Genomic DNA, 12,946 nt, shown 5'->3' on the forward strand with positions numbered 1-12,946 from the left:
TTTTACAAGAGATAAAATATGATCTTTCCAAGATAAGTCCCCAGTGAATGAAACCCCAAGCATATTCAAGGATGATGCAGGATTAAGCTAAATATTATTAAACATTAGTGGGTACACCTGTGGAAGATTTTGTCAGGTTGATAGGTGTAAGAATTGAGTCTTTTATGCATTAAGAACAATAAGATTATTTTTACCACAATCAGAGATACGAGCCAAGTCAGACATTAGGTGTGCCATAGCCTCATCCCCTCTTTGTTGAAGTAACTGCTGAGATGGACGTTGCAGGAACCGAATGAAAAAGTGAAGGGTGGAGTCATCAGAGTACGGGTGGATAGGGTTAGATGTACAGCTTAGAAGGTCATTGATAAATAAAAGGAAGAGGGATGGTGATAGGAGAGAGCCCTGAGGAACACCACTGCTGATAGATCTGGGAGAAGAACGATGGCCGTCTACAACAGCAGCTATAAAACGACCAGAAAGGAAGCTTTAGATGAAGGCACAGATAGAAGGATAGAAACCGTAAGAGGGCAGTTTGGAAATTAAATAGTTATGCCAGACTCCATCGAAAGCCTTTGCGATGTCAAGTGCAATGGCAAAGCTTTCGCCAAAGTCGCGAAAGGAGGATGACCAAGAGTCTGACAGGTAGGTGAGAAGATCGCCAGTGGATTATCCCTGATGGAACCCATACTTCCGGTCAGAAAGAAGGTTGTGACAGGAAAGATGCTTTAAAATTTTTCTGTTAAGAATAAACTGGAAAACTTTTGACACACAAGATGTTAAAGCAATTGCACGATAGTTAGAGGGTTGGGAATGGTCACCCTTCTTTGGGACTGGCTGAATGAGAGCAAAGTTCCAGCAAGAAGGAAAGATGGAAATTAATAGACAAAGGCAAAAGAGTTTACCAAGGCAGGGTGCAAGCACAGAAGCACAGTTCTTGAAGACAACAGGAGGGACTCCATCAGGCTCATATGCCTTGTTTGTATTGAGGCCTGTGATGGCAAAAAATACATCAGCTGAAGAAATTTTACTGTCAGCCACGAGGAAGTCAGAGGGGGGATGTGATGGAGGAACAGCACTAGAATCATCTAAGATGGAATTGGAGGAGAAAGTCTGAGCAAAGAGATCTGCTTTGTCAGTAGAAGTAATAGCTACAGAACCATCAGAGTAGAAAAGAGGAGGGAAGGATGAGGTAAAGTTGTTAGAAAGGTTTCTGGCAAGGTGTCAGAAGGAGCGGGAAGAATTCGAGTTGGAAAGTTGAGAGCATTTAGTATGGATGAAATTATTTTTAGCAGAGTGAAGAACACATTTAGCCCATTTCCGGGCAGAAACAAAAGATGTGATTCAGGGGTGGGTTGGCTTCGGCACTCTTCTTGTTGGATAGCATCAGAACAAGCGTGATTAAGCCAAGGCTTTCTTGCATTAGTCAAAGGATATGAGAAAGGAATGTATGCTTCCATGCTCGAGAAAATAACCTCCATAATGCGCAAGACACACTCAGATAGCTCCCAGCCATGGAAGCAATAATCATTCCAGGGAAAATCAAAGAAGTACTGCATGAGGGCTTCCAAATCCTCAGCTCCAAAATGCCACAGACGACGTTTCTTTGGAGGGTCCACAGGCCGTACTGGAACGATAGGACAGGTTAAGGTAATAAGGTTGTGATTGGAGGAGCCCAACAAAGAGAAAAGATTAACAGTGTATGCAGAAGGATTAGCTGTAAGGAAGGATATCAAGTTTGTTGGAACACTCTCGAAGGCGATCAGGGATACTGGTAGGATGCTGTACAAGCTGCTCTAGGTCATTAAGAATAGAAAAGATGTAGGCCTGTTCACCAGGTGGATCAGTGAAAGGAGAGGAGTGCCAAAGGTGGTGGTGAACATTGAAATCTCCTAAAATGGAGGTTTCAGAGAAAGGAGAAATGGATAGAATGTGTTCCATCGTAGAAGTAAGATAGTCGAAAATTTTTGGTAGTCAGTAGAATTAGGGGATAATTAAACAGTGCAGATATATTTAGTCAGAGAATGACAGGAAAGCCGAAGCCAGAGTGCAGACAATTCAGAAGAATCGAGTTAAGGAACATGATAGCAAGATAAGTTGTTGTGTATGTATACACAACAGCCACCTTTGGCATTGATATGAGTATAAAGAAAGTAGAAGGATACAGAAAAGAGTTTCCTGTCAATTGCCTCAGACAGCTGAGTCTCAGGTAGGAAAAGAAAGTGAGGCATAGAGGAGGAGAGGTGGTGTTCAACGGAGCGAATGGTAGAGGAAAGGCCGCAAATGTTGCAGAAATGAAGAAGTGAGTCACACAGTGGTTCCGGGAAACTCGAGTCGTTACCGGGAGAGGGGAGCAAGGTGGGGGCATTTATGGTCCCCGTCCGTGGGAACTCCGAGGCTATGCGTTGAGAAGCCGTAATTTGTTGTTGAATTTTGGAAAAGGAAGTGTAGTGTGTACTGTGCATGTAGTTTGGTGTTGAGAGTTAGAGAAACTTGTATTGGAGAGCATGCTGGCCTACTCTTTGTGCTACTGAGACACTGAAAAAGTTCAGCAAAGGGGAATGATCAGGAACTAGTCCCGGGGGCTGATGAAACGGGAGTTCCAGCTCTCCCTGTCATCAGCTTTCCGTCCACCATGGGAGTACTGCCCTGCTCATTTGTTTTTCCTTCCTGATACATTTTTTTTTTTAAATAACCACTTTACTTAGACGACGTATTTTGCATTTTGTTCTTGCTGCCTTCGCATAATTCAATTTTTATTTCTAACTTTTCGAGTTGAGCCTTCATTAGTCCCTTCATATAACTTTCCTAAGCGGAAACAATCATATGGAGGTAACGGGAATAAAATGCGTATGATGTCTTCAGCCTGAAGTGGTTGATAAGATAGTTATTGAATGTACTCGGCTGCTTTTATTCAGTTTACTATAGAATCGGATTGGTAACTGTGCTAAACCCTGACATGTGAAGGTATGTACGCCATCTGTTTTTGGTTCGTTGAAAGACTTTTGGCCATAGGGAACGGGCTGTGTAGTTTATGCCCATTGTCGTATATATGAAAACTTAAAGCAAAGTACTATCCTTGCTCAATTCTTATATGTACCTCGTTATGCGTTTCAGCTTATTCACACTGTTTTCTCGCATTCTTGTACCTACTCCGTGTCACTAACTCATTCATATTCCATACTCATTAACCTATTAACTAAATGGCGTCCATTTCAACCCCTTCAGCTTGGTGTCATACTTTGCATTTATTCTTGCCACTACCAGACGGGTATGAATTAGATATGACTTATCGAAATGGGAGGGTTACATATAGCATCAATAACCCCTTCAAAGTCAGAGGTCCTTCCTAACCTGAATAAATTCATCTGGCGGAAACTGACAAGTTAAAAGTCTGTCTTTGCAGTGAAGTTAACATGCTGAATTAGATCGCCTGTTGGAACGAACGACGTCCTGGAAATAAAGGGGTTAATGGAGATTGTTTCAACCCCCTCACTGGAACGTGTCTCTCATATTCTCGATATGATGATCATCAGCCAGATGCAAAAATAAACTACGTATCTTACTATTTCACTACATATCTCACTACTTCACTAACCTAGTCACTGCAATGGCGTCTTTTTGCTTTTTTCTTGTTGCCACCAGGCGATTTTATTCAGCTTAAAGATTACCTCTATTAGTGAAATTGTTAAAGGAGGTCACCTGTATGTCATTGACTGTGAGGGACCCTTCCTATTACAAATAAAGTAATCCTGTACTATCCAAAATATAATAGAGAAGCTAGACATCACTCCTTATGTGTTTGACGCATGCCCTTTCCTTCATCAGGCTTTCTTTTTATTTACGTAATCTCTTCCATCACGTTATCGAATTCCTACAGGTCTTTCTTAATATAGGTAAGCCGTCTTCTAGTAACCAGAATATATTAGAGAACCAGAAGCCGAAGTGAAAGTGATAATTATCCCATATGACGTATCATTTGCTCCACTCACACCAGCACTCCTTTTTACTTCCATCACGTTACCCCCTACTTCCCTTCTCTCTCACACTTTTTCCTTTCCATTCTCCTCTCTTCTACCTCTCCGTCCTCTCATTTACCCTTTACCTCTCACTTAACTTTCTTATATCTTTTTCGCTTCCATCATTCCCAACTGTCCCGCCTCTCCATGTCCCCTTCTTTCCCATATTCTGCTGCTCTTCCCTCCATTGCTCTTTAATACCTCCATATATGTAATTCCCCTCAGTTAACGCAACCACCAAACCCCCCCTCCCTCCACCCACCACAGCACTCCTCCCTAATGGACCTTCCTGATGTCTCGCATTAGTTCCTCTCCCTTCCATCCTTCCATCCCTCATTTTCTATCCTCCCTTCCAATCTTTTATCCTTTTCACCTCTCCCTTCCTCCCCTTATTTCTCTCACTCCTTCTCTTCATTCCTCACTCTCACTAGCGTACTGTCTTTGGTCTCTCTCTCTCTCTCTCTCTCTCTCTCTCTCTCTTTCCACTCAAAGCCTTCACGTTAGCAACAGTTCGACACATCACTAAGCCTTTCAGTCCGATGACAGTTTTTGTTTTGATGAAGCCACCACTAGACTCTTATTCAGCTTACAGGAGAGCTCTTGTATTTGTAATGCTAATGAAGGCTATGTGTTATCCCCTTACTGTAGTCCGAAAAATCTCTTCTAAAGTAAATAACGTCGACTGGAGATAGGGAAAGTAAATATAACTGGCGTCATGTTGGCTGAATGGGTAATGGACTACAAGGTGACACATAAGTGGAAGTTTGTTAAAGCTCCATTTACTCTAAAGGTAAAATGTTACAACCAGAAGTTAGCATACAGTTACGTTAACCTCTGTGGTTTGCAAGATGTTAGAAACATCACTAGAGATAAGTTAGTTAGATATACAGAAAACATCTGATGAATGATTCACACCATATGTTCTGAAACAATTGCTCATGCCTTCTTAACCTTTTGGATTATTGTAGTAACATACTGGATTTACATGATGAAATTCAATACGTTGAAGTTTTTCTTCTCTACATTCAGAGGGTGTCTGATAAATTTTCCCACAAAAGGCTCGTTCAGAACGAAGAGATGGTTGGCGCCATTGACAACTAACTGGCTTACATGAGGTAGACAAAGAATCATAATAAGGAATATAAAGTTTTACTGAACTAATATTACAATTAGAATGCCAGAAGGTTCACATTTGGGACCTAATTTGCCTTCAGTAAACGTATATGATAATGGTGCAGTTTTGGCCTGCAAAATGTATGTATTTGCTATAGCTATAAACTTAAGAACAAAATGGATGCATCTTTGCAAAAGCAAGTGTGAAAGAGGTCGTGATAAGCTGTTTAATTACGCATGGCAAAGTAATACAGCAAAAAGGTAAATATTGGCAGTAATAATACAAATTTTATCTGTACTTTGAATAATATGGAAATCGATAATGTAAAGCACAAAAATGGTTCAGGAAGCATAATGACAATTGTTTTGAAATCGAGGTTATATAGGAAACAAAAAATATTTATTCCATAGGAATGGAAGTTTAGCTGTATTTTGAAAATATCATCGTCACCTTGTATAATTCCCTAGAACGTCCAAACCTAAGAATATTGCTTCTACTTCCGATCACCATAACTCTAACCAGACAAGTACACGTTCAGTAACTACACCCACCTGAACCGTATCCAAGACCCCAACACATTTAAAAAAAAAAAAAAAAAAAAAAAATGTCTTTTGTCTTTGGGCTAACTTCTCAGACACCGTGAACACATCCCTGATTCACACCACATACACTGTACCCCAGACACACCTCATTTACTCCTCAGATGCTCACTAGACACACAAGCCAATATCCCTTCAATAACCCCCGGTAATAAATGTGCAACCTCTGCGGTTGCAACTTCCCAATTTTCATCTCTCAAAAGTTCAGTAACTTAGTGAGTCACACAGTTAGGCACACAATGCATTGACCGTCCCTGCAGGTGCAGCAATAGTTAATGGAAAAGCCTGAAGAAGTACAGAGATGAATATATAGAAAAATCTAATTTAGCTAAGCGCAGACAATGAGAGGATCTAATCTGTTAAAGAACGTGATAGTATGGTACATGATTAATGCTTCACAATAGATCACTCGAATTATGCAATACATAATGGGTGTAAAACTGCTGGAAAACATTTGTGGGCAAATGGCACAGTATTTATTCAGTAGTGTGGTAAACGTATTTACCAAACTGCAGTTCAGTGTACTACATTAATACAGGGCTATCACTTAGGAGTCGCATAGATAAGCATTTTTCCTGTAATATCCAGCAAAATATGTGGACTACTGAAAGATGCATTTCTAACATTAATTGCTTTCTCCGATTCAGATCAAGGAGGATATAACTACAGACCCAGATCATCATGTAATTAATGCTTCTCAGGTACACATGAAGTTTCACATACAACTTAGGTACACCTGGGTCTGTCAGACCCAGCTTATTAAAAAAAAAAATGCTGTAGTGTACCACATGTTTCATATAATGAATTCCTGAATATCCTGCGATGTATTAGGTCTTATCGGTTACAAAACTGTTCAAATAAGTTTTGATTCACTTAACTCCAAATATTTAAATAAATGAGAAAAATGCCAACCTCCCATTTTTTGGTAGTCGCCATACACGAAAAAAAAAAAAAAAAAAAACACTGAGTCTAGCATTTGTGTCACAACTTAAGGGACGGAGGTCCTTCATTATGGACATAGTGGATCCCACACAGTTTAAAAACGACCTGCAAACTCGGAGTGAAAAATTCTCCCGCCTCCTCAAGTACACCTGGATCTTACAGACCCGACATGTAATTCTGAGTGATTTATTGCAAAAACATAGAGAGGCACGAATGTAACCCCACCCCCCTCTGCACCCTGCATGGGAAGAAAAATGTTAGAAGGCTAATGAGAAGGACAGGGATCCCAGGCATTTCTGTAAGCTAGTGCACTATAGCATCGAACAATCGCCCAAGTCTGTCAAATCCACGTTTACCTGAGGAGGGTTAATGTTCCTTTAGCGTAAGTTCCCTATATAAATAAAGTATGTTTTCTATCTTTCCTTTCTTATGAAGTTCCATGATGTTTCCAGGCAACATGGTGTTCGTACTTGCCTTTTCTTACCTTCTTTGACTGGAGGGATTCGTGGGGGGGAGGTGGGATGGGAGGAATCTTTCAAGGTTTGGTAACCTCGAGTTGCCTTATAAAACAGATACTTGTCATAACGTACCCTATTACTAACTTCATCGTCATGACCAAATAGTCTGTTGCTGTTTGCTTCGCTATATACTCCACTGTACTTCACTCCCTCTTCCAACGGGAACTGGACTGGTAGATTACCAGATTACCAGTTGTCTCTGTTCACTCATATTATCAGCATACCTGGGGATGTATATGAAAACCGATTATTGCTGGTCGTATTTTAGGGGGGAAAAAAATGACTGCAAAAATTGGTTGTCTTCCTGAGAGACCCTCGTGCAGTCGATAGGAACTAATATGATTTTTTTTTTTCTTGACTCGCTCCACTTCCCTCTCACATTTCCATCATTTTTCTGACTCCCTTTCTTTACTTCATAAGCTTCGCTTCAATACAATTTTTTTTTTTTATACCTCTCTTCTTTTTCTCCTCACTCGTCTTTTCACGCCATACATTTCACCTCACTTCCTCCTCTCATATATAATACCTTCCTATTTACCTCCCCTCTCCATCTGCTCTCTCTTTCTTCTAATCACTCATATTCCTTAATGTCTTATATACTGGTTCCAATCGCCACTTCTTTCATCCCTGACACACCTCCTCCCTCTCTCTCTCTCTCTCTCTCTCTCTCTCTCTCTCTCTCTCTCTCTCTCTCTCTCTCTCTCTCTCTCTCTCGATGTATCCATCTAGCAATCTATCTATCTATGATGTTGTGTAGTGTTTAGAGCTGTAATCTCAGTATGCAGATAGGGACTGGAAATCATTAGTTTAACGGTTGTAGTAGAGGACAGGGATTTCTTACTTAGATCTGAGTGTTGAACAATGTTCACATAAGAAAGTTTTATTTTCCCAGGAATAAATGCAATTCATAAATTTTCTTTAACAGTGGTATTATGGTTAATATTGTTTCTTATAATTGCAATTCTGTAAGGAATAATATTGCAACAGTGAAAGTCTTACGCTTAGTATATGATATAGTTCTGTTGTAGGAACTGATGTTATTGAAAGATGATTTATCATACATGAAAACAGTTGTTGAATCATTTGATTGTGTGGCGAGTGTTGAGGATAAAGTATGTGAAAGCATAATTATGGGTCAGCCATCAATAGGTGTCGTTATAATGTGGAGAAAGATATGGAGCCATGTAACTGACCCTATGTATTGCAATGAAAGAATCATTGGAATAAATATAACTTCGAGGGATCAGATATATTTTATTGTGAATGTCTTTTAAACACATGATAAATATAAAGATGACTCTGTATGTGAATACATTCGCTTGCTTTGCTTGAAAATTTTATTGATGATAATTATGTTAGTAATATTATTATTAGTGGAAATTTTAATGCTAATTATAAAAATGGGAGGTTGTGGGAAGAACTTCCAAATTCTATGGGAAATAGAAATTTGTATATTGGTGATGTAGTGTTGCCGGATGATACTCTCACTTACTTATCTCCAGGCAAAATCACAGTTAGTTGATTGGATCATATTCTGACTTCCTCCAAATGTGAAAGTTAATATTCATGTTGTTCGTGTACAATGTGCTCTCTCCATTTCTGATCATTTTCCAGTTGCATTTCAGGTAAATATGTTGATGCCAAATAAAATTTTGCATACAGAGGCTTGCTGTTCACAGTTTGTTAATTGGCATTTATTGAATTCTGCTGCAGTAATGTCAATATGTAAGCATAAGGTAGGTGAAGGTATCATTAAACATGGTCTAATGAATATTGACAGCTTAGACTATAGTTCATACTGTGTAATGATGTAATGCATTTAAGGGAGTTAAAAAGTGTTTACAATACCCTTTGTGCCATGCTGAAGAGACTTTTAAAGAATATGTAACTAATGCTGCTAAAAAGTATGAAATGAAACCAGGTTGGAAGGATCATATGGCTGACTTGTATAAGGATGCAAGAGATAAATTTCTTAGATGGAAAAAGGCTGACTGTCCTTCAATTAGTAATGAAACTGAGGATATGAAGCATTCTAGAAAGATATTTAACAAGGAACTGAAATTTACTGAACATAATGAGGGTCAGATACGTAATGAAAAACTGGCTTACTCTTAATGTAATAAAAGGTATGCTACATATTGGAATGAAGTGAGAAAAATTAAAAACAATAAGTGCTACATTAATGTAAAAATAGAGCACAAAGGTGATTCCCAGCATATTGGTGAAACATTTTCCCGTAGATATAGAGAGGTGTTTGTCTATACTGGTTTAAGAAATTAAACCCTTGTCAGAACAAGGGTGATTTCAAATACTGGTTTAAGAACTTAAATGATTATGTTTGTAAAGGTAAGATGATAGGAATTATCAACACAACTGATGTTAATAAAGCTATTGGTGAGTTAAACAGTGTTATTGGTTATGATTACATTCTTTCCAGTCACTTAAAGTTCGGTCCTACGATTGTAGCAAGACTGTTAGCTAAGCTATTTTCCTCGTTTATTGTACATGGTTATGTGCCAGATGAAATTACTTTTGTTGTTATCTTACATCTTGTCAAATATCAAAGCTCAGTTGAAAATAATAGGCCCATTATATCGTTTATTATTTTTCTTAAAATATTTGTGCACTGTTGGAAGTATAAAATATTACACTATGCATCTTTTAATGAGAGGCAGCATGGATTTTGACCTAATATTTCCACTTCCACGGCATGTTTGGTTTTAAAGGAAACAATTTTAAAATTCAGATCTTCAGACTCTAATGTATATGCTACTTTTATTGATTTTAAGAAGGCCTTTGATAAAGTCAACCACTTGAATCTTTTTGTAGGATTATAGATGGTGGTATCCCCATTTCTATATTAATGTGTTATTTTATCTGTACAGAAATTAAATGGTTGTAACTAGGCATAAAGATGCAATATGTGAACCATGGAAAATCACGAATGTAGTACGTCAGGGTAGGGTATTATCACCATTGCTCTTTAAAGTGTTTTTTTTTTTTATGTGAGGAAGAAGAAACCAAAGGCAACGAGCCTGCAAACAGTTCCTTCCAAGAGAAAAACAAAATACAATAGAGAGCCAAATTCAAGATCCGATCATTTCGAGATTAATGGACACACTGCGTTTGAAAGACTGGAGTTCATAGGAAGCAGAAAATACAGACAGAAGGAGACAGTTCCAGAGTTGACCTGTTGCATAAATGAAGGACTGGGAGTAACGGTTAACTTTTGCATTAGAGAGTTGGACAGAAAAGGGATGAGAGTTTGCTGCTAGACAGGTGCTATGCGCCCGTTGTGGAGCTGGAGGAATGCATGCAGACAGTTCAGAGGAGCAGTGACCATTGAAGTAGCGATAGAAAAGAGATAAAGCTGCAGTAAGAGGAGGAGAGTTAATGAGGCAAAAAGGCTTTGACTCCACCCTATTGAGATGAGCTGTATGTGGGGAGCCTTCCCACACATGAGAGTTGTACTCCATGCACGGGCGGATAAAACCTCTTTATAGAGTCAACAATTGTGCAGGGGTAAAGAAGGAACGGAGTCGGCTTATCACACTCAATCTCTTGGAAGCAGATTTTACAAGAGATGTAATATGATCTTTCCAAGACAAGTCCCGAGTGAATGAAACTACAGGCATGTTCAAGGATGATGCAGGATTAAGCTGAATATTATTAAACATTAGTGGGTACACCTGTGGAAGATTTGGTCGGGTTGATAGGTGCAAAAACTGAGTCTTTGATGCATTATAAACAACAAAATTAATTTTACCCCAGTCAGAGATACGAGCCAATTCAGACATTAGGTGTGCCGTAGCCCCATCCCTTGTTTGTTGAAATAACTACTGAGATGGACGTTGCGGGAATCGAATGGAAAGGTGAAGGGAGGAATCATCAGCGTATGAGTGGATAGGGTTAGATGTACAGCTTAGAAGGTCATTGATGAATAAAAGGAAGAGGGTTGGTGATAGGACAGAGCCCTGAGGAACACCACTGTTAATAGATCTAGGAGAAGAACGATGGCCGTCTACAACAGCGGCTATAGGACGACCAGAAAGGAAGCTATGGATGAAGGCACAGATAGAAGGATATAAACTGTAAGAGGGCAGTTGGAAAATTAAAGATTTATGCCAGACTCGGTCGAAAGCCTTTGAGATGTCAAGTGGAATGGCAAAGCTTTCGCCAAAGTCCCGAAAGTAGGATGACCAGGAGTCTGAAAGGTAGGTGAGAAGATCGCCTGTGGAGCGTCCCTGAGGGAACCTATACTGACGATCAGAAAGAAGGTTGTGATATGCTTTAAAATTTTGCTATTAAGAATAGACTCTAAAATTTTTGAGATACAGGATGTTAAAGCAATTGGACGATAGTTAGAGGGTTGGGAATGGTCACCCTTCTTTGGGACTGGCTGAATGAGAGCAAACTTCCAGCAAGAAGGAAAGGTACAAGTTGATAGACAAAGGCGAAAGAGCTTGCCTAGGCTGAGTGTAAGCACAGAAGCACAGTTCTTGAGAACAACAGGAGGGACTCCATCAGGCCCATATGTCTTATTAGTATTGAGGCCTGTGATGGCAGAAAATGCATCAGCTGAAGAAATTTTAATGTCAGCCATGAGGAAGTCAGGGAGGAAGTGATGGAGGAACAGCACCGGAATCGTCTAACGTGGAATTGGATGAGAAAGTCTGAGCAAAGAGATCTGCTTTATCAGTAGAAGAAATAGCTACAGAGCCATCAGAGTAGAAAAGAGGAGGGAAGGATGATGAGGTAAAGTTGTTAGAAAGGTCTTTGGCCAGGTACCAGAAGGAGCGGGAAGAATTCGAGTTAGAGAGTTGAGAGTATTTAGTACAGATGAAATTATTTTTAACAGAGCGAAGAACAGACTTAGCATGATTCTGGGCAGAAACGTATAAAAGATGTGATTCAGGGGTGGGTTGGCTTCGGTACCTTTCATAGGCCCTCTCCTTGTTGCGGACAGCATTAGAACAAGCGTGACTAAGCCAAGGCTTTCGTGCATTAGTCAGAGGATATGAGAAAGGAATGTATACTTCCATGGCTGAGAGAATAACCCCCGTAATGTTCAGCGCACACCCAGATGCCTCCCAGCCATGGAAGCAATAATCATTCCAGGGTAAATCAAAGAAGTACTGCCTGAGGGCCTCCCAATCCGCAGCTCCAAAGTGCCACAGACAAAGTTTCTTTGGAGAGTCTGCAGGCCGTGCCAGAGCGATAGAACAGGTTAAGGTTATAAGGTTGTGATCGGAGAAGCCTAATGGATTGAAAAGATTAACAGAGTAAACAGAAGGATTAGTTGTAAGGAAGAGGTCAAGTATGTTGGAGCTCTCTCCAAGGCAGTCAGGGATATGGGTAGGGTGCTGTACAAGCTGCTCTAGGTCATTAAGGATAGAAAACGTGTAGGCTTGTTCACCAGGTGGATCAATGAAAGGTGAGGAAAGCCAAAGGTGGTGGTGAACATTGAAATCTCCTAGAATGGAGATTTCAGAGAAAGGAGAAACAGATAGAATGTGCTCCATCGTAGAAGTAAGATAGTCAAAGAATTTTTGATAGTAGAGTTAGGAGATAAGTAAACAGCACAGATATATTTAGTCAGAGAATGACAGGAAAGCCGAAGCCAGAATGTAGAGAATTCAGAAGAATCGAGTTCAGGAACACGAGAGCAAGATAAGTTGTTGCGTATATATACACAACAGCCACCTTTGGCTTTGAAATGAGTATAGAGAAAGTAGGAGGATACAGAAAAGGGTCTGC

The sequence above is a fragment of the Coenobita brevimanus genome, chromosome 29 (genome assembly GCF_032717465.1).
Source record: "Coenobita brevimanus isolate Jiangsu-jjx chromosome 29, ASM3271746v2, whole genome shotgun sequence".
Classification (NCBI taxonomy): Eukaryota; Metazoa; Arthropoda; class Malacostraca; order Decapoda; family Coenobitidae; genus Coenobita; species Coenobita brevimanus.